The sequence below is a fragment of the Miniopterus schreibersii genome (assembly GCF_964146895.1).
Source record: "Miniopterus schreibersii genome assembly, chromosome: 2".
Taxonomy (NCBI): domain Eukaryota; kingdom Metazoa; phylum Chordata; class Mammalia; order Chiroptera; family Miniopteridae; genus Miniopterus; species Miniopterus schreibersii.
This window is the reverse complement of record NC_138102.1, coordinates 121,250,450-121,270,870: the sequence shown is the minus strand read 5'-3', so window position 1 is coordinate 121,270,870 and position 20,421 is coordinate 121,250,450. Positions and strand designations below refer to the sequence as shown.

Sequence of the window (20,421 nt, the reverse complement as noted above, 5' to 3'; positions counted from 1 at the left end):
TTTTGAAATTTAAAACTTGGAAGAGGGATTATGTTGCCATTTCCGACCACTGGGTCTAATGGAACAGTGTTTAGCAGGGGCTGTTACAAGGATTCACAGTGCACACTTTAGATCCAACCCTAAATAAATATCTACCTCAGTGGGATGTTGGCAAAAATTCAAAATCAATATATTTTCATCAAAATGAAATCCCTGAGATATTTAAAACAAAGTTTGGGTATAAATATTAGTTATTTGTCATTCTTGAAAGTAAGTCTTCTTTTAAAATAAAACACATCTGTGCATTTTTAAATGCCCCGCATTAAAATGAATACAAATAGTCCTTCCCCCCAAAAAATGGCAAGAAAAACGTCAAAGATTTGTAGTACTTCTTATAATGCCTAAAGCGTACAGTGTTTAGCTTATTCTGTAAATAGAATTATGATTAGGGCTATAAGATTTCAGCAGTTTGATTTCTGGTCACTGCTGAGCAGCAGTAATCCCTAAGTCTCAGCTAATTTTCTTTTTTCTCCATGTCAGGCCTTCTTCTAAAACTGGATAAAAAGAACATGAAAGAGTCATCAGCTTTATTGACTATGAATGCATAGGATGTTTTGTGAAAATATATATAAACCTACCTAAACAGATTCATGTTTGTTTGTTTTTAGTTTTGTTTAAGAAATGTATAAACACATAAAAGTACCAAGTCTCAATACCAGAACTTTGTCTGAGTCAGACCTACCGTCACCCATTACATTACTGAAAAGCTGACAGATGACCGAAGGTGCAAAATCATACTATGCTATTTCCCCTTTTTCCTCTAAAATAGAGATGTTTTTACGTGCAAGAGACAGAAATTAGCTACCAGAAAAATACTAGGCACATCTATATTCAGCACATAGATTAAAGACAAAGTCATTGTTTGTCCCCTACAGAACAGGCTTGTTCATTCATCCTTGTGATAGATGTGCATGTAAAACCAACATGAAATCAAATCCCTGCAGATGGCTCATAAGTCAAAAAAACTGTCTAATCCTTTCACTGCATCCCTTAGGGAAGCCTGCCCCATGCTAGGCAATAATGTACAATATACAGAATGTCAAGTGCTCTCTTAGTTTTTTAGTAGAACGCCTTCATTTTCTCTTGGGTCCCCCCCCCCATATTTCTTGTCACTCTGTTACCTGAATATCTGCATCTATAGAATGTTGTTGTCACTTTTGTTTTAATTAAAAAAAAAAAAAGTATCAGTGACTGAAACTATGTATAGAAATCTTATCTAAAATTGATTGTGGCTCAAAGTCATATTTTAAAATGCAGCCAGGCAAATCTCAGCATATTTTTGCATTGCTCTTTCTAATGGATTTTACTGGAAAACAGTTGAGTTTCAAGAAGGAATTAAAATGAAAGCAGACCTGGGAGGCTTAACCATTGAACAGATGCAGTAAATGCAGCTTTGGAGCTACAGCTGTCAGCTCAGATCTTTTCTGCTGAGTACCTATGTGAGCCGATTGCCGGAGCTGCTGGCATGAAAGTATTTTTGTTGTCCTGTTGAAGACAGGCATTATGAGAACTCTTAAAACAGAGTAACGTGCCTATTATGAATCTATGTTTATGTATTTCATTTTCGGTTTTCATTCTACCTAAACTTTTGGAAGACTAAAAATGATGAGAACTTGTATTTAAAAAGTCCTTGTCTCTATTACTATGAAATTTTTCTTTCACTTGCAGGTTGCTAACTTGTCAAACCAAATCAGAAATTCTTGACATCCTTATTATGTTAAAACAATTCCTGATATTGACTCTTGGGAAGGACTCAATTTTCTTGCTCTATAAACTAAAAGTTATACTTTTATTCTGCAATAATGTGAGATTATCTTTCTCCTTACCCCTGATGGGCTTACTTTATATATAATCTACTATCTATCTGGATCTATCTATATGCTAAATAGTATTAGGTTATATCTGGACACTGATTTGTCTCTGAAAATAGGCAAATGTGTGTAATCTATTGAAGTGCTCCTGACTTTAGTGAAAGTATAAAATTCAAAAGTAACATGATATGTATAAGGTTGATTTACACTAATCATATTGCTACTCATTATAGCACTAGGCATTAAATTGATTAATAATTGTGTGATTCTTCTTTAATGAATATGATAATGTAATATTCTCTAACAATTCTGCCTAGCTTAGCATTTCCATTTTTAAACTGAAAAACTATAGTGGCAAAAGCATAAACTTTCCAAAAAATCAGTGTATGGACTCACAGAATTTTTATCTCTAGCTCTTCAAACCAATTTTAAAATCCCTATCTACCTAATAGTACATATACATGTATATTATATTGTATTTGAATGTATGCACTGCAAAATTTTTAAGTACAAATATTAAATCATAAAATGTATCAATTATATTTACGACAACCTGAAATGACTCTGAACTATGTGGTCACCTAACCACTGTGCATATTGTTTCCTTTTTAGAAAGATAAGAAAAGAATCTGAAAGAGAGAAAACAGAGACTGAAATACCCCAGAATTTCTAACAGAACAGTAAGTACTTTTATGACACAATTATACTAGAGCTACTATACAATTAGAAGAGTTTACAAAATTCTTTTACAGAAATATTCACATTTCTATATGCTAAGAAATTAACATACTAAGCAAGTGGGGCTTTCTACGGCTCAATTTCAATTTACTGGAGTAAACTAAAAATCCCTTATCCTGTAATCCTCTTAGATAAGAGGCCAAGGTAATACTTGTCTTACGTCTATGTGGCAGAAAATGTTTATGTGTGTTCTATTATATCTTTTGACTAGCATCATATCATTTTAAATTCTAATGAAGAAAAAAAAGTAAAAAAAAAAAAAAATTAGAGTGCCTCACATTTTCTGTACATGATACAACATTTATTCATTTTGAACAAAATTTAAAACCGAATCAATATGCTTGGTGTGTTTATAGGAATTAAATTAGAATTATTAAACAATGGCAGCCATCTGAAGGCTTAAAATATATACCTTCATCTCATTATTGCATTTCTTTTCAACCGTCTCACAATTTAACTATGACGTCTTTTCTAATATAGGTATTAATTGTTAGTAAGTATTTCCCTAAATATGATTTTATTGAACAAAAGTGCATTCTTGATATCATTTTATGGTAAAATTGGTAACATTATAATGATTTCCTAGGTGTAAACATTATAAATTTTGAATATGTGAATAGCAAAATTATTTCTGAAAAAAGATAGAAAAGCAACATCCACATTGATGACTCATTTTATATCACTTTAATGCCATGGTTGTTTTGAAATGAGTTTGCAAATTCAGTTCTCTAAAATTTAAAACCAACGTTAACGTAAAATGTAGCGAATTAACAGAATGATAGCTATATATAAATGGAAAGGATGTGTGATATAAAGAAATTCACAAGGAATTTTTCTAGGATGTGTACAAATTACACATACATGATAAAATTTTCTAGTTTCCAAAAAACTTTAATGTATAAATTACATCTTAGTTTAAATGATTAAACCTATTTAATCATGGTTTTGCTGGTATAAATTTAACTGATCTTAAATCAATTTCATTTATATTTGAGAGGAGCAGTGAGAGAAGGATATTTTACTTCCCTGAGTATCAGTCATGTCCAGCATCACTTTACGCAAGCACCCTACCTCACTTTTTGATGTACTTATGGATGGCCATACTCTTTAAATTTTTAAATCCAAGATTTATAAGTTCCAAAATTTTCAAAAACTCTTCCTTCATTTGAAAATTAAACTCCAAATATGTTTTGAGGTGATGGAGCAGGTTATGAATGAGTTTACATAGTTCTGGATGTAAGAAAGATAATTTAGGAATCAGATTTTCCTATCATGTAAAAAAAAAGCAAACTCTGCCAGTTTGAATAAACTGCAAGATGTGAAATATATGAGCAATTTTTTTCACCATCTATTGATCAGAGAGGGTCAAGTAAATCTTTCAGCCAAAACATAACCACCTCTCAGCACCTAGCAATTGTCCCACAAGAAGACTACGCTCTCTTAAAGTTTTGTTTTCACGTATATAATTCTGTTTTTAAAGATAATTTCAATTGTGTACATTATTCACTATAAAAAGGTTGAATTTTTTAAAGGACAGAACTCAAGCTCTTTATGCAAGAGCCAGATATTACCTACCTTAACCCCTCAGTTTCTTAGTGTCTTATTATAATTTCACTCTGAAAAGCCATGCGTCGTCATTTTTCTGATCTGATTTATCTATATTACTTGGTCCATTATTGAGATATGATATATAAGTTATTTAATTTGAATTGCAATTTTCATAATTGTATTGAAATTTGATTTAGTATGACACTTTGGAGGGGAACTGATTTCAGTAATGAGATCTGCTCATTGGAATAATCCCAGAGAAAATAATGTATACATTTTCAAGAAAGAAATCGTGCCTTTTCTTGGTACATTTGTGGTTTGGGGCAGTTTTTTCTTTTAAACATTAATTGTCTTCTAGTTAACAACTACATACTACATCACTCATCAGTAATTTTAAGGAAAAATTAATTTATTCTTTTAAAAATTGATAAAATATTTGTGAAGAGAAATGTTGTCAAAACATAAGTGTCTTAATATATGTCTTGACCTCCAACATGTTTATCAGTTAAAGGTGTTAGTACCTGCAATAAAGCATGAGATAAGGTGAGGACCCTGGATAATACAGTGACTATTTCTCTTCTATTTCTATAGAATACGTGCCTGTGTTGTAAACCCATGAATAATAAATGAGTTTTTACTATTTGTATTTGAATCAAACTTATAAATGAAAGATTTTTAGCACAGAAAGCCATACAAGTCTCCTATAATTTTTTTTCAAAGCCCATAGCTTAAAAATTATTGGGTAATTGATTAAAATAGTACTAAAGGTATTTAGAGCACATTGAATTTGTAGTTCACAAAAAGTTTTGTGCTTAAGAAAGTTAAAGAAACTAAGGAAAGATAAGAAATGATAAGAAAAATCTTCGAAAATTACATTTTAAAATAATTTTTCTCTCAATGCTGAACACTCAGTGGTACTTTCAAGAACTCTAAGAGTCTTTTCTCTGTAGACTCTAAATGCACTAGATAATAATAATAACAAAGAGGATGCATTTAAAAAACCATTCAGAAGCTCAGTAATGCTTCTTGGAAACTATTCATATTTTCCTAGATTTGCTAAACCTCCTTAAATACTTCTGGGGGTTGATGGTCTCACTCAAAGCATGACTATTATTAACAATCTCACTTTCCTGGCACACCAAATAGAAAGAGAAGTATTCAGTAAGAAAGGTCCTAATGGAAAGTAGATTTTAATTAGGAAAGTGTTTTGTGGTTCATTAGAGAATAAATATTATTTGCAAATACCCCTCAAAAATTTAACTTAGTCAAGCTTTTCTCTGTTTGAAGTAACAAGTCCTTGTAATCAAAAAGTATAGATGTCTGTATATGTATTAGTAGCACAGAGCTAGGAAAAATGTATCTAGTCTAATAGTCTCATTTTATAGATATTACCTCCTTTAATATCCTTATTTATAAAAAGACAGATAAGCGAAGTCATTTATGCTAGCTCTGAATAGCTAGTGGCAGAATCAAGAGAAATTCTGGCTTAACCACTCTCTATTTTTTCTATTTGCCATATTAACTAAAAGTGCTTATATAAAAAATGAGGGTCTCAAATTTGTTCAAGAAGCCTCTTAAAATTTAAATTTCTTCCAACCAAAACTCTAACAAAATTTTATATAAATAACTCTGCCTAGTCTCTATCTACCCAAAACTTTATTTTGACATAGCTCATTAGGGTGATGTTTATAGTAAAAAGAATTACTACTATATGGGGGGGGGGGGGGAGGGAGACAAAGAGAGAGAGCACGCACTAGGGAGTCCGAGTGTTGGCTTCATCAGCTCCCCCCCCATAGTGAAGAGTGCAATAGCATAGGGGAAGGTGATGACATTCAGGACCACATACCTATAAAACTACTGGATGATAACACTGCATAATACTGCATACACACAAACTCCCATCAGCAACAGTTAAGCAATTACCTCTTTGATTCTCTGTTTTCTTATCTGGAAAATTTTTAAAAATCTTCCCAGTCTGCTTCCCAAGACTCTCTCAGATCAAATTAGATATACAGGGATCACTGTGATCCCCATATATGGTGATGTTTAATTATAAACTTTGGCTATTGCATTGTTATATAACACCTAAGATTATATTACTGCGAAAAGAACTTCTTTCCTTTGTGTGGCTCAGTGGTTGAGCATCGACCTAGGATCCAGGAGATTGTGGTTTGATTCCCAGTCAGGGCACATGCCCGGGTTGTGGGCTCGATCCCCAGTAGGGGAGTTCAGGAGGCAGCCGATCAATGACTCTCTCATCATTGATGTTTCTGTCTCTCTCTCTCCCTCTCTCTGAAATCAATAAAGATATATTTTTAAAATAATAATAAAAAATAGAAAGTTTTTAAAAAATGAAGTCTTTATATATTATGGTTTTATAGATGATGAAAATGAGAACTGAAAGCTTTAGAAAGTTAGCCTAATTAGTAAACAGCAGAGCTACCATTTGAACTCAGGCCTGTATGATCACCCCTTCCTTTCCAAGTTGTCACTCTTAACTAAACACATTACAACTGGTGAAGAAAAGGCATATTTCATTTTCCTGTATGAATGATGGCATGGTGGGAGGAAGTGAAAATAATGAATATGGCACTTTTAAAAATGTCATTTGTCTATGCAAAATGCATGTGATATACATATTACTTTTCTTTACTGCTTATAGTCAATAAACATTAGATTGCATCATTTGTGTTTGTCCTTCAGATGCTAAAATTAAACCATGAGAGAATTTAATTATTAAAGACAGCTATCTTTAGATAGAAAAAGTAGAAGGCCCAAATTGAAATAGATGATATCCTAAGTATAAAAGGTCACCTAGAGGGGGGAAAAAAACTATATTTATTTTGTTTATCAAGTAAATAACAATAAAATGGATGCTTACAATATGTTCTTAGATTTTTATGCTTACTACTTTATCTGGACTTATTCCCTTTAAAATCTTTGGTACAACATTGGAAATTCATTTCTTTACATATTCTTTATTCTTTATTCAATAGTTGCTATTGAGTACCTACTGTATACATTTTCCCAGGTGTTGGAGATAGAGGAGTGAATGAAGCACAGCTTCGGTCATCAAGTGGCTTATAGTTAGAATAATTACAAATGTTAGAAGAGTCACTTTATAAAGAGAATAGTACTACTTTGACTTACAGTAATAGACTATCTTTTTAAGATACTCATCTGATTTATCATGGTCAGAATCATTTTATGTTTTTACTTACCAAATGATTGAGAATTTTGTCACTTTCTGTGGGAGATTGGGTAACATGGGTTTCCCACAATCATTATCATTCAAAATAAAGCTAAAGCTATTTCATGAATTAGAGTACTTTTTAGAACACTAAAGAAGGAGCCTTCTTTAATCTTAGTTCTTTCTAGTTTTGGAAACTCACTCTCTGTTCTAATTCCAGCTCCACTTATTATTAGAGCTATGGGACATAGGGCAATTTAGTGTACTGTATGTTTTCATTTCTTCACCCAGTGATTGTAATAATTAAATGAGATAAAGATATGAAGTAATTTTCTTTCTTACTATCAATACAGTGTTATATAATGTGCTATATTGAAGTTAGCTACTATAATTATTCACTAAAATTTAGTCCATTACTTCTAGAAACATGAATCTTTGATTTGGATGCTCTCATTGATATTAGTTTTTATTTTATTTTGAAAACTATATCATCTTTTATGACTCTGAAATAGAACTTGTATACTTATGGAAGAGATGAAGTGGAAATGCTTTAAAATCAATGATATTGTTTTAAAGATATCATGTCAAGTCTAAAATGAATAAGACTTTAAGACAAATGATTCAGGTAATTTTTATCTATTCTAACCTTCTGATTTATTTACATATTTTTCTTCTCCAGAGCATTAATTTGCTTTGTTTTTATAATAAAAATTGTTGGCAGTGGATGAATAAGCTGTGTTCAGGTCCTATTTTGGACACTTACTCATTGTATGACCTCAGGAAGATAATTTAATCTCTTTGTCTCAATATCTCATCTATAAAAATGAAGACAATAACTCCTGTGTAAAGGTTTCATATGAGAATTCCAATACAGTTGACCCTTGAACAACACAGGTTTGAACTGCATGGGTCCACTAATGCATGGATTTTTTTCAATAAAATACAGTTGGTCCTTCATACTCCTGAGTTTCACCTCCATAGATTTAACCAACCTCAGGTCAAAAACAGTATTTTCAATTTGCAGTTGGGAATTCATGGATGTGAGGGGCTAATGGTATGCATTGTTCCATGCCATTTTATATAAGGAACGTGAGTATCCTTGGATTTTGGTATCTGCAGATACCAATCCCCTATGGATAATGAGGGGCAACTGTAGTTAAGTTTTTGGGGAGTCAAAAGTTACATGTGGATTTTCTACTCTGCGGGGGAGGTCAGTGCCCCTAACCTTAGCATTGTTCAAGGGCCAGCTGTATATGTTTATTATATGTTTATTACAGAAGTTAATAAAAGAACATCAGCAAATAGTAATTCTATTATTTCATTTGCCATTAGAGTTACCTCCTTTGCAATATTCAAGGGGCATTCTTTTAAAGTTATAAAACAGAAGTCTGCAGGGAAAAGAGAGGAAGGAAAGTGTGGAGGATGGTTGGAAATTTCGAATGCAAGGTGGAATTTGGTTTTGATACAGTAGGACGTAGGCATGCTTTAGGAGTGCACCATGAATTCTGTCCTTGAAGGCCTCTTCCTCCTTAAAGCAAACACTGAAATTAGACAAGGCCAGTATAGTATGACTTTTTCAGAGACACCAAAAGTACGACTTCACCCGTCATCTCTCAAAGGACACTTTGGTCATTTCCATGTCTTGGCCACTGTGAATAGTTCTGCAATAAACATAGGGGTACATATATCTTTGCAAATAAATTTTTTCAAATTTTTCAAGTAGATACTGAGAAGAGGGGTTGCTGGTCATATGGTAACTCTATCTTAATTTTTTGAGAAATCTCCACACTTTACAATAGTGGCTGTACCAGTCTACATTCCCACCAGCAGTTGAATGAGGGAGGGTTCCTTTTTGTCCACAACCTCTCCAACACTTGTTATTACCTGTTTTGTTGATAACAGCCACTCTGACAGGTGTGAGGTGGTAGCTCATTGTAGTTTTGATTTGCATTTCTCTAATAGCTAGTGAGTCTGAGCATCTTTTCATGTATCTGTTGGCCATTTGTATGTCTTCTTGGGAGAAGTGACTGTTCAGGTCCTCTGCTGATTTGTTAAAGATGTGGTATGTATATACTATGGAATACTACCATTTACAACAACATGGGTGGATCTTGAGAATGTCATGCTAAGCAAAATAAGTCAGACAGAAAAAGTCAAGTACCATATGATTTCACTCATATGTGGGGTATAAAGCTGAAAGCAACAAATGAATAAACAAGATAAACACACCAAAATTCATAGACACAGACAAGAGTGTGGTGTTTGCCAGAAGTAAAGGGGGTTGGGACGTAGGAGAGGGCAAAGGGGATCAAATGTATGGTGGCGAAAGGAGATATGACTTTAGGTGGTAAACACACAATGCAGCATACAGATGATATATCATAGAACTGTACACTTGAAATCTGTATAATTTTATTAACCAATGTTACCCATAAATTTGATTTTTTTTTAATTTTTAAAGGAAGACTTGAGACATTTCCACAGTCTTCATGGCCCTAAAAATTAAGCTGAATCAGTATGCATTTTGATGTGAAGGATACCAAAAAAGCCTTCTAACCTACCAGAAAAGTACTTCCTTTAGAGTCAAAATGGGATTATTTTTCTTCAGAGAAAATCAACCTAACCACACTGAAAACCAAGCAAGTTTTCAGAAATAAATTATATCCAACACATGTTATTACATGCACCATTTTAAAGGACAGTTTTATATCAGTGCATGACAAAATGATACACTCTCCTTTAAAAAAATTAACTAAAATTTGGTATGTGATATCTGAAATTAAAATCACAAAATTATTTTCTCACCAAGGAGATCTCAAACAACAAAAATTGCTTATTTTGCTGCTTTCCCCCCTTATTTTAGTACTTCAATTATTTTCTGTTAGTAAATTTCATATCTACCACTTTCATTTGACTTTATTGTTTTTCTTTTGCAAATACTGTAAAAATGCATTTATAATACTGAAGTAGAATAGCAGTACTAACAGCGCTCCCCATTTTAATGTCAAATCTTGTGCTGCCTCTAAAGATAAGCATATCCCAATCTTAGGAATAACTGCTCCTATGGCAGCAAAATATAATTTATGGTAAAAAGCATTTTTCTTCTGTCCTTACAATACAATCCTTACATAAACTACAGTTTTCTTTCCTATTCTAAAGTATGAAAAATCTGGTCCAGCATATGCACCATTGTACATTTGAGCAATTTATGTTCCCTGTTCTTGTGATTACTGTGAATTGCTTCACCCTGCTATTGTTTTGATTTTCCACTTTCAAAAGAATCCTGGCAAAGCCTATGCTTATGAACTGGTACAAAATGTTTTGAGAGTGGGGAAATAATGCCTCTAAACAAATGATCCAACTGCCTTGGTTTGCTAATTCAGTAACCCTCAAAGTGATACTGTGTAAATTTTCAATAGTCTGAAATGTATTTTAAGAAATAATTCTTAGCAGCAGTTGTGTAAGTTGCTCAGGGTTTTTGCTTATCCAGTTTATGTTTGAATTTAGCATTGACGCAATTTGCTAGATTATCTCCTGGGAACTTATTTATTTTTATTAGGTATGTAATATTTGAACTATGAAGAATTTAGCCTTGGGTTTTCTTTTCCTTTTGAACTTTATTATTATCAATGTGTCACAACAGGCAAAGTCAAGTTTGTCATTAAGTGAAACAGCTGAAATAGTGGGAAAACTAGGGGCAGTCCTCAACCCAGGAAAGAATTGTGCAATAATATCCATCTTAAGATGTTTTATTTTGTAAGATGGATATTTACTCAGTGTAGTTGCACAAATAAACCCATGAAAACCCACAGCCTATGCTGACCCATAACATTTCGAGCATTGGGAATGGGGACTGGATGATGGGAGGGAGACAGGAGGAAATGCTTCTCTATTTTCCCCGACACTCAATCTACCCAGGCCAGAGCTTGGAAAATAGGTAAAGCTGGCTCTGCATACTGCTCTCTCTTTCTAACCTTTGCTTTTTCTTGGTGTAATTCTGATTCCCATATGACATTCTTGAGCTGCTGTGTCTTTAGAGTGGTTTTGGCTTCAAATTGCCTAACCCCACTTTCTCTCGATCAGATGCCTCAGTGCGGCTTGTATGAGAACATGTCTAGGAAAAAAGGAACTGGGTCAAGTATTCACACCAGCCCTGTATTCTCTCTGCTCCTCTACCTGCTGTACACACAATTCTTAACCCAAATGAGCAAATGACATAAGGGCTCTGAGGCAGTGTGAGGTCCTGAAGTGATGAACCTAGGTAGTGTGCATGAAGATATCTGGGGACAGCAACCACGGGCCCTGGAGGCAGCATCCCTGCACTGCTTTTCAGGCATTATATTTCCTTCCAATCGTCTACTTAGGAGCTCAAAATTCCTCTATTTTAACACCTACAAGTGTTCCCAGTCGTTCTTGTGAGGATCATGATAGAAGCTGTGTCAATGAGGTGAAGTAGGCTAGAAATTACCAGCTTCTTTCTTCTGTAATGTAGCTTATTTAAAGTACATGACTAAATAATACTCTTTATCTACACTTCAATTTTTTTTAAATACCCAGATTATAAAAGCATCAATTCATGAAGTAAATATTTGTGTCCCTTCAATATGAGGAAATTACTTTATTTGTACCATTGCCTTAGTTCAGGCTGCTTTAATGAACTGTCATTGGCTGGGTGGCTTATAAACAACAGGAATTTGCTTCTCACAGTTCTGGAGGCTAGCAGCCCGAGAGCAGGTGCAGCATGCTGTGTCCCGGTGAGGGCCCTCCTCCAGGGGACACACTTCTCATTTTCTCCCTACATGGCCAAAAGAGGGCAAGGGAGCTCTCAGGGGTCCCCCTGTATAGGGGTACTAATCCTAAGGACTCCACTCTCATGACCTAATCGCCTCCCAAAAGCCCCACCTCCTATTACCATCACATTGAGTATTAGGATTTCAACGTATGAATTTGGTGCGGGACACAAACAGTCCACTGCAACCATCTACACCACTCACTCTATTAGACAACTCAGATCAAGAAAATCTTCAAACTTTAGCTTTCAACTTTTATCCTAACTCTGGATGTAAATATATTTAATATGTTTTTAACAATAACCCTGCCAGTGATGATCAAACAGATGGTATGCTCTTTCTATGCTGGCATCAAATTATAACTATAATTATGGGAGTGGCACAGTGAGACCAGGCCAGCCTGCTGCACCTCTGTCCGGGGTATTGGCAGCTCCAGCCTGCCCATGCCTCTGTTCTAGGTCTTACCAACCACAGTAGCCACCATTAACTGAAAAGTTACTCCCTCCTGAGAGGAATTACATGTAATTTCCCTGTGAAGTTTCTATTGACATTTCTATTGCATGAATGAGGAGAGAGATTCTAAGAGGCAAACTAACTTTCTCAATGAAAAAAAGCTTATAATTTTTTAGCCAAATGCTGACCCCAGTGAAAATAATGCTAAAACCTGTACTCTGAGACACACAAATTTCATGGACTTAACACTGAAATGATGTTTGAAGAGTTTCTCTCTGCATGAGAGGGTGAACTCCCTGAGTAGGGTAGGCAAATGATATTTGTGTCCCAGAACGTGGCACAGAATAGGTGCACAATGCCAGCTAAATGAAAGTGAGAAGGTTTTATCCAGATCTACCATAATGGTGGCTTTATACAGTTCTTTTTTTCTTATTTTTCCTCACTAAAACTAGATTAATTTATATCCCAAACAAGAGCTGTTATTTTCAAGAGCTTTATAAACCTATACAAACCTTATACAAACCTATGATTTATTTTGACCTTTTAAAAATTGTGGTAAAATATACATAACATAAAATTTACCAATTTAACCATCTTAAGAGGTATTAGTATTTTCACACTGTTGTACAACCATTACCACCATCACCTCCAGAACTTTTTCATCTCCCCAAACTGAAACTCCATTTCCATTAAACAAGAACTCCCCACTCCCTCTCCCCCAGCCCCTGGAAACCACCACCCTACTTTTGACCTACTTGAGCACTTTAGGTACCTCACACAAGTGGAATGACGCAGTATTTGTCCTTCTGACTTATTTCACTTAGCATGATGTCTTCAAGGCTTATCTATTTTGTAGCACGTGTCAGTTTCCATCCTCTTTAAGGCTGAATAATATTCCGTTATATGCATATACATATACAAAATGCAACTACATTTTGTTTATCCATTTATCCTATAATTGATTGAATAATTTAGTTGTCTGAAGTGTAATAGTTTTGCCAGTTCCCTAACTAAAGATGCAAATATAGAAATGCAATGAGTTTGTGACTTTGAGGACATGTCTCTTTTTATGTCATGAACCCTAAAATTAATCCCAGGAAATTAGTTTTGTAGAGGAGATCAGCAGAAGAAACATGAGTTTAAGGTAACTTAGGGTTTCTAAGTCATAAATATGCCACATTTTAATTGCTCAGGCTAGAATTAGCCAGTCTTTATTTGATTACCTTTTTTTCTATATATTGAATGTTCCTTAGAGGATTTGCAGTTAGGGATATTTTTAAATGGCCACTTCTCTAAAAATAGAATAACAGGGAGGATGTTGTTGATTCAAAATGGGGATGCAAATTTATAGTCTTCAACTTTTCTACTACTACTATTTAACTTCTGATTTATGTATTATGAAATTTATTGTTTAAGAAATACCAGATAAATCTTAAATAAGAGGGAAGTTATATATTTATTCATTCCTTCATATTTTCAACAAACATTACTTATGTGCTTACTAATGGTTTTATAGCTAGCATTTTTTGAATGCAGGATACACAAACATCTGTATATATCTTGTAATAGACCAGCTTTATCATTATATTACAGATGAGGAAGCTGAGGATCAGAAAGTGTGTTTCACAGTTAATAAGCGGCTGAGTTGGAATTTGAGATCAGAACTTCCACATGCAGGGCTGTCCTCTCCGCCACCTCACCCTGCCATCTACATACCATCTACATACCATGCATGGTGTGATAGGCAGGACAAGACACTATGTCTACTTTGGATTAATTTACATTATAGTGGAATGGATGGACATTCTAAACCTAATTATAATAGCATGAACATAGGAACTACTTGTAAGCCAGCAGACAGACATGGCTTAACATTGCCTGAAAAACTACAAAGGAAAGGCCTTTCCATTTTGATCTTACGTGACTGACTTCCACACTGTTTTTCTACTTTGACTGCAAATGAATTTACTTAAGCACATAGTACATTTAGTTAGGATTGAGGCTATAATAAGATTATGATAGTGAAGTTAAAGTATTTGAAGTTTATCCCTATCTAATGGAAAACCATTTTTGTTATTATTTTGCTTAATGTCTCATTCTGTAGTATCCTTAGTAACAGAATAATAATAACAATTAAAAAATAAGTTTAAGAAAATCCTTTTGTTATCTTGTGTTCATTTTTTTAAATGTTCTTATATTATAGAAATGAGTGACCATTTAAGTGTGTGACTTTGCCTCATGTCTTCTCAGGTGATCCTCAATAGATTCATAATATTTGGTGTTATTTTCTTACCCGTTGGGTGAGATACTAAAGCCTGCTTTCCAAGGTCTATGTAGTTTAAATTACTGTAGTGAGGGAATTTCACAGCTCTGTTATGCTTTTGGTTAATATAGTTGTGTGTTTTGCTTGGCAAAGACAATTCTGATAGTGTCCTATTGATTCAGATGTTTTCTGACAGTAGCTGCCTACCAGGTTTGCCTTCATCGACTTTTCAATGTTCTGTTACAAATACGTTGCATGTACAATTTGATGTTGAAGGTTCCCCACTGCGCATGGAGTTGGAGCAACCCTGAGCTGTGGGGTAGTGAGTGCTTATCATTCTCAAAATCACCCTCTTGTCCTCAGCTGTTGCCATAAAAGATGTGTTTTCTGTTTTTTCCCCTCGTTTTATTCTTTCACACATTCCAAAGCGTCTCTTATTCTTTAAAGGTTTAAACTTTATTCTTAGAAACCCCGTATGCTGACTAAAACTTGAAATACAAAGCCATAGGTGTTTTCTTATTTATTTATTTTTTTTAAATCTGGGATCCAAGCGAGGCTGAATTGCATGTACTTCTTTTGTTAGTACAATTTAAAAGAAATCTTATTTGTTTTTTGTTTTTTCTAAAATCACGGATGATTAGAAATGTCTGCTCTAATCATAATAAAATTAACTCATTTATTGAATGCCTACCATTTGCTACCTCTGTGCATAGCAATTTTCACGTTATCTATAATTTTGTCAACTCTGTAAGGTAGGTATCATACCCCATTTTACAGATGAGGAAACTAAGACTCTGAGAGGTTAAGTCACTTGCCCAAGATAGTCATAATTACTTCTATCTCTCTAGTCATGTTTGACTTTAGTTATCTAAACTGATAGTAATATCGTTTGGATTTGCAGAGCACCTCACAGTTTGTAGTTTCACATATGGTACCTCTTTTAACCTCGCAAAAGTAGAATCTACACCTTGTATCCATCTTACTCTTTTTGAAACCATCATGTGACTCTAGATTCAGAAATAGAGTATGGATTTCCCTGTGCTGAAATTACCCTGGTTAAGTTAACGTCATTTGTAATAATGGCTTTACTTCTACCACTAGCTGTTTATGTTTATATTTTATGAGGGGAGAAGGCGGCTGGAGATCTTGACTACTGATGCCCTTGAACAATTTTGGGGATTATGCTTACCTAGACAATAGTCACCTAAAGCAGAAGCATAATAATGTTTGAGGCCAAACTACTGCACTCCAGAGAACTATGTAGAAAATGCAAACATAGCTGCTATTTCCTGCTGTCTCCTACCAGGATCCCTCCCAGAGCAACCTTTAAAAACATTCCATTCTGTGCAGTCTATTCCCATATCTCCACATACAGTGGTACCTTGGTTTTCGAACATTCCCGTTGACAAACATTTCGGTTTACGAACACCGTAAACCCCAGAAGGAAATGCTTCGGTTTTCGAACACACCTCGAAAGCCGAACATGCCACAGGGCTTCCGCTGATGCAAGATCCTGAGGCCCAGCTGTCGGCTGCTGATCCCTCGGTTTTCGAACCTTTCAGAGCTTGGGCGGTCTCTGGAACGGATCACATTCGAAAACCGAGGGACCACTGTAAAGAAATCAAAGCATCCTGTTCTTCAGTATACACAGCTAAACACAGAGGAGAGGGGAGGAAAAGACAGAGACAGACAGGGCACCTCAGAGTGTGACCAAAGATAAGCTAACATGAAAATGACTAGTAGGTACATTTCTGTCTCATTACTTAACAATTAGTTCCAAAACTCAGTGACATTAGATTCTCTGAAACAATTTATGGATGGAAGTACCAATTGGGCAATGGGAACAACAAACAAACAAAATGGAAGAATAAGTAGAGAAAAGAATTGAAACAGATGAAGCCTCGGCCATGCTCGAAGGCCATACAAAGTCTCTTGCTTCAGGGAAATAAGGGTGAAAGTTAACAAATGAGAAAAACCAGAAGCTCCCCAGGTTCTAGAATCTCAGCAGAAAATGACATCAGCAGTTAGTGAAACTGCAGGTGTTAACATGGAAAACAGACACTGTGCAAATATTAAAATTAACACCTAGGATCTTTGTATAGATTATTTTTATTATAAATAAAATATGTCTCAAATACAAGAGTATCAAATAGAAGAAACATAAAATAGCAGCTCTATCTCTTTGCTGCTGAAAAACAAACATCCCAGTAGCAATAATTAGCAGTCATTAAAGGCAAGAAGATAAACAGTCTTGAGAAATAAAATCAAGAATGATTTTTAAAATATTTATTTTACCCTTATATAATGTGGAGATTATAAGCACTGACACCACCACCACCCTACTCTGCTGTGCACAGTCAAAAACCCACGTGGAACAGACTGAAGAATCTCAGAGGGAAAGAGGGGGTGAGTAGGGAGAGATTAACCAAAGAATTTACGTGTATATATGCATAACCTATGGACACAGACAATAGTGTGGTGAAGGCCAGGGGTGGGGGATGAGGGATGGGGGTGGAGTAGAAGAGGTCAGTGGTGGGGAAAAAGGCACATCTGTAATATTTTCAACAATAAAGATAAATTTTTAAAAATCCACATATAATTTTTTACTCCCTAAAACCTTAGCTACCAATAGCCTACTGTTAACTGGAAGCCTAACCAATAGCATAAACATCTATTAACCCCCATTTGGTATGTTATGTATATTTTATACTGAATTCTTACAATTAAGCTAGAGAAAAAAAGTTACGAAAATCATAAAGAAAAATGCATTTACAGTACTGTACTAATATTTATTGATACCATAACTTTACATCATCTGTTTACATAATCATCTGTCAGTACCTACATAAATATTGTATTACGTGATATAAAACACTGTATATATTGTGCATATTACTAACACAAGGCATCAAAAGTGAAAAGAAATTTGAAAAAGAAAATTGTATTTATTTACGTGTGTAACGAATCATGCATTGATAATGAAGCAGCAGCAATATGATTGCTTGGTAACCTCCTGTCATTAATATGATTGTTTCGTGGTAGAAAGGAGATCTCCAAAAAGTTTCCAATATACTTATTGAAAAAATTCACATATAAGTGGACCCATACAGTTCAATCCCATGTTGTTCAGGTTCAATAGTAGTACCTTGAAATTAATCATAATTACTGCCAGGTTTCTGAATCAAATCTGAGCAAATAGCTGTTGAAATCTATAGGACAGTCCAAATCATACAAGAAAGGATTTATTAGTCTTTGTGTGTTTATATGCATAGAAGATGCTGTGTGAATGGGTTTGCATTTTCCTGCTTTTCATTATCTTACCATTTAATTGACAATAAGCAGAAAATTGAAAAAGATGGAAAAATATGGGAGGAGAAGATAAAGGGTTGCAAAACTTACAAAAGAGCCAAGTAATTATTCACAAGATAGCAGAAGAGATAATCAACAGAAAATGATTTGGATTATGGATTGGAAGGAGAAGACCACACACATGCACACCCACAGGCATGTGCGCATCACCCACACACATAATGTACTGATCATACATACGCACAAAAGCACAGACTACACACTTGCTCATACACTCACAAACACACAGACACATCAAAGTTATGCTCCCAACTTAATTAACTAAGGATACAAAATTTTATCAGAAGCAAGGTAAGCCATAGTAGCTTCTCTTGATCACCAGCACCCTAGAGGGGCTCATGGCTGCCTATGATGGGACAAGCAACCAGACCTATAAAGTTCACTTATTTTCGCAACCCTGCATTTTTTATACCAGTGTACAGTATCATTCTAGAAAATCATAAATTTATGATCTGTGTATTTCAAATTAATAGTAAGTGTTACATCTTTAAATCCTCAAACTTAACTCAGTGGCATTTGGGCTATGCATCATCTAGGGAGAGAGAGCAGAGTCAATGCTCAGGAGCCATGAGCCATATTGCATTTTTGTGCATTAAATATCATGGATTATACTTAGTCTAATACTGAATTTATACAGTGGAAATAATAACCCTTGTCTGATGAGGAATAAATGAAATAATGTTTGTAACACACCTAATACAATGGTACATACAAGATGCTCAAAAATATAATGGAGAAGTGTGAGGCATACTTTTACCTCTGTTAAAATCGATGGTTTCCAGCTGCTCTTGATTTGGTTGATTTCCCTCACATCATCCACTAATTTAGATCCTAAATAAGCAATTACATTTCCCAACTTGATCACCTTTTAATGTCCTAGGAAATATTAATCAGGGCTACTGAGTTTACATTAATATGTCCCTAAAATCTGAATAAAACCTTAAAACTTTCCAAGTTGGATCAGAAATACACATTACATAAGTTTTACTTCTCTATCTCCTCAAGGTAGTCAGTAGAATGTGCTTTTAGATGATCTACTCATTCACAGAAACCTTTCTTCTTTGACAAGCCACTGCAGTTGTGATCATCCCAACTTATAAAAACAAACATGCTTGCCCTGGCCATTGTGGCTCAGTGGTTGAGCATCTTCCCATCAACCGAGAGGTCACCAGTTCTGTTCCCTGTCAGGGCACATGCCCAGGTTGCTGGTTTGATCCCCAGTCGAGGTGCATACGGAGGCAACCAATCAATGTTTCTCTCTCTCTCTCTCCCTTCTCTCTCTCTCAAATCAATAAAAACATATTTAAAAAAATAAAAGTAAAAATAAACATGCCTTTTTAAAAAACAGATTTTTAAAATTCTTTGAAATGTCAAGAAGAGAATGATGTGATAGATGTCAGTGAAAGTGGTTTTATGTTATTAAATCATATAACTCATGCCTGTCCATTCTTTCAGATGTTTCTTGTACAAGAAAATACAGTTCTTGTGTGTATTGAATTTTTACAGTTGACTTTAAATTCTGCTTCCTGTATTAAGCATAAAAATAGAGTCATGGAACTGTGGAATTGGAATTTGAAGATATGCACTTCACTATTGACATACAGGCATTTTTGAGAGTCAGTTCTCGCTCTTTTTTTTTTTTTTTTTAACCTTTAAGCTGCTTTACTTGGAGTCCCTTAGAGAAATATTTCTTATAAAGCTAAGGTTATATAAAAACCATACCTTTCCAAATGGCTTTATATGAACTTTGAAGCAAATAACTAAGAAGATAAAAAGCCAAGCAAGGCCATGAGAGATTCTCTTTAGCAGTTACTTTGTAAAGAGACCTTGTAATGTAGACTTGCTGGGGTTTCCAGGTAAAACATCACCACCTACTGTACTTTCATGCTCAGTGGTATAGAAAGGCAGAGGGGAGAAGTCAGGATATGGGCACCACGTTCTGAACTTTAGGGGTTCACTTAAACCTTCCCAATTCTTTATCCTAGCAAACATCCTCTCCTAGGATCAAACTGCCCGGGGCCACAAACGGAGACTCAGAGAATGTATCTGTTCCAAGTCACACACACCAAGCAGGAACTGATGTAGAATATGTTCTGTACCCCATATTTCAGGGCTGACTATAATCATTTGGCATGATCGCCTCTACACCTTCCATTTCCTCAAGCACACACCCATGTGACAAGCCTGAAAGAGGCCAGCAGCAGTCCATGTCATACCCAG

The 20,421-nt window shown here is 34.8% G+C and overlaps 1 protein-coding gene across 3 annotated transcripts in view; it reads left to right on the top strand.

The window, feature by feature from the left end:
- SYT1 (synaptotagmin 1) overlaps window positions 1-20,421 on the top strand; it is a 493,749-nt gene that overhangs the window by 162,128 nt on the left and 311,200 nt on the right. For all 3 annotated transcript variants that reach the window (XM_081128361.1, XM_081128358.1, XM_081128359.1), the window contains one exon: window positions 2,463-2,530. The gene's annotated coding sequence lies outside the window, so the exon portion shown is untranslated. The remainder of the gene's footprint in view (window positions 1-2,462; window positions 2,531-20,421) is intronic.